Here is a 3040-nt window from a genome sequence, read left to right as displayed (position 1 = left end):
TCCCCTCCCCTCCCCTACCCTTCATGTCCCATCTTTTCCTTTTCTTCCCTTTCCTTTCATGAATGTCCTGGCTTTTCCTGTCCTGTCCCATTACGTATTTCCTTGCCTGCCCTGCCCTGCCCTTGCCGTTAAGTTACTTAATTGCATGTTAATTGCAATTAAAAATGTGTTAAGATTACAAATTATATTAAATGCTTAGCTGAACTGAAATACATCTTTACATGTATATGTTATTAATATGTAAACTTGAATATATTTGAATATAATTGCTGTTAAAACTGTCAAGTATTTAAATATATTTGTAATTTCACGCTTGTAATGTAGTTGAAATTTTGTAAATATTAACTTTGTGTACTATCAAATAACACACTACAGTTGAAATTATAAGTATTTTACATGTGCTTTAGTATGTTAGTCGAATGACAAAAGATTAATAAAACAGAATCATTTAAAATGTACTTTAAAACTTTGAATTGACATTACAAAGTGCACTTTTTAAAAGTGTTAAGAAACATAATCATAAAAGTGTTTCTCTTTAAGCAGGGGTGGACTTTAAGCAGGGGTGGCCCAAAATCAAGTAGACCTTGTAAGGTCTTTCACCACTAATTAAACACAACCTGTACTTGTCACCTTTGCTCAATTAAAATGCACTACACATGCCCGCTTCTAATGCAGTGCTCACACACAAACATAGCGTTTTCAGAGAAGGAATACATTGCATACACCTCTCACACAGTGTAGAGCGGCACCAAGAAGCATTTGGGCACTTAAGGCACACAGGAAAAATATATACATGTCATTGCCTTCGACATCCAACCAAGTGTCCTGCCCTGCAGAAGGTTTTGGGCAGAGGATAGATCATACTCGACGCTTCAGACCATTAACCTGAACTCACTTTCCCTTCAATCATCTCATTTATGCTTTTCCCTCAAAGAGGCATGTGGGTTTCCGAAGTAAAAATACATCTCTCACCTTATGTCTCTGACCTTCCTGCCTTCATTCCCCTGGCTGTCAGTCTGTATCCTCACACCACTAAACACTCATTAGCATTTCCATTATTTGAGTTTGGAGCTCTCACATACACAAGAGGAGGAGAGACCCCTTCTGACAGGACTGTCTCAGAAACGATAAAGATACTGAAAATGTAAAGTTAAAATGTTCACTTTCCTGTCCTGTCCTTTGATTTAATGTCCATTTATGTCCTGTATTTCCTTTCCTTTCCTTTCATACCATCCCTGCCCCGTTAAGTTGTTCTGAGTGTTTTGTAAAATGTTTCTTTGCAGTTGCTATAGTGTTCCGTGTAACTATTGCTTTGCCCAAGTCAACTTCCCAAGTGTGATATTGATGATATGACAAACAGTGCAGGATGAATTTGCAGTCCTAAGTTTAATATGAAGGGTCAGAGGTTGGTTTCAATGGCAAGAGGCACTAAAAGTGAATCACTGTGTAGTAACACTGTCAGTGTTGCACATTTTTTTTAATACACTATATGTTTTATGATCTCCCCTATCAAACTGCCACATCCATCTCCCCTGCTTGCTCTGGGATCTTATGATATAACTATTAAGCATGGGAGGTCGTATGTTACACCGGTGGTCCATGAGGGAATTTTCCAGGGAAGCTGAAAAATGGTCAATATTGATCAAACCAATAAAATATTGTAGTAGATTTAATTACTAAATTACTAATGTTTTTTTTTTTTTTTTTTTTTTTGGCTGGTCATTATACTCCATTACTCTACCATGCAAGAAAAATTATTAAAAAATACTTTTAGTTTTGCACATTTGACCTCTTCAGCTGTTATATATTGATTTTGAATAAATTTTTGAGGTTCAGCCTCCCTTGCCTCCTCCTTCGTCACTGGTTTGCTAAGTTTCCTCTCTCTTCTCCTTAGGGTGCTGCCACATGTCTAGTTAGGCAGCTGCCCTCGACGTGTCGAACATGTAACCCTAAAGCTGAAACAGAAACTGGGTGTTACAGCAGTGCTGAACTTTCAGACAGAATGTGATGTCATAAACAACTCACATGGCTGCCGGCGTGACCTCAGTCAACCCATGAGCCCAGAGACCTTGACACACCTGTACAAAGACTGTGGCCTTTCTTACATCTGGATCCCTACTCCAGACATGAGCACAGAGGGTCAGTGTGTGTGTGTGTGTCTGTGATTGGCCAACATACCCTTGAATGACAGACTCTACAGTTTTTTCTAAATCACGTGATTTGCTGCCTAGATAGCTTCCTTGCAAGGCAGCATCCTTACTGTCATGGAATCTGATAAGTGTTTTTTTTTTATGTAACATGTATTTAACACCCAGATGATATGCTGTACTGAATTGCAAACGTTATGCTCTATCAGTCAGCATTTTGGTTTGGTTTAATGTGTAGACTACTAACATAAGAATCTTAAGAGCTTCTATTGTTGGATATTAGTACTATTGTAATTTTGTCCTCTGCAGGTCGCACGCAGATGCTGCCCCAGGCGGTGTTCTTGCTCTATGGACTGCTGGAGAACAGACACACAGTATATGTTCACTGTAACGCAGGAGTGGGCCATTCCACTGTGGCCGTGTGTGGACTCCTGATGTATGTGTTAGGCTGGAGACTCCGGAAAATGCAGTACTACCTCACTGCCAGAAGGGCGGCAGTCTATATCGACGAGGAAGCACTGGTGAGGGCCGAAAATGACTCTCTTTCTGTCTGCAACCCAGAGACATGAGAACAGTGCCCTATACTGGATGGGAGGACAAAGGGACTTCAGTTCAATAATGTCAAAGCAATTTTAATATTGACACTCATTGATTACTAATTATGTAGTGTTTCTAAAAATACCCCACTAGGGCTGTCAAAAAATAAATAAATACAATTTTGAATATTCACTGAATTTAAAATAAAAATCCACATTCAAACGCAAAAATGTTGCATTCAAATTGTAGGTGTGCAGAGAAGCCAAAAGCTTTTCTTCACCCTAACTGAAATTATGCATTTTAAATTCGAATATAATAATAGAATTTAGTTTTTCAGACATTTTGACAGCCCTGTA

The 3040-nt window shown here is 38.8% G+C and overlaps 1 pseudogene; it reads left to right on the top strand.

The window, feature by feature from the left end:
- Positions 1 to 2716, top strand: part of LOC107748438 (laforin-like) — a 31206-nt pseudogene extending 28490 nt beyond the window's left edge.
- The last annotated feature ends 324 nt before the right edge of the window (positions 2717 to 3040 follow it).

This window comes from Sinocyclocheilus rhinocerous, unplaced genomic scaffold (assembly GCF_001515625.1).
Source record: "Sinocyclocheilus rhinocerous isolate Xijiao unplaced genomic scaffold, SAMN03320098_v1.1 scaffold2515, whole genome shotgun sequence".
In the NCBI taxonomy this organism is placed as follows: domain Eukaryota; kingdom Metazoa; phylum Chordata; class Actinopteri; order Cypriniformes; family Cyprinidae; genus Sinocyclocheilus; species Sinocyclocheilus rhinocerous.
Note: the sequence above shows the minus strand (reverse complement) of the source record. Positions and strands in the feature narration are given on the sequence as shown.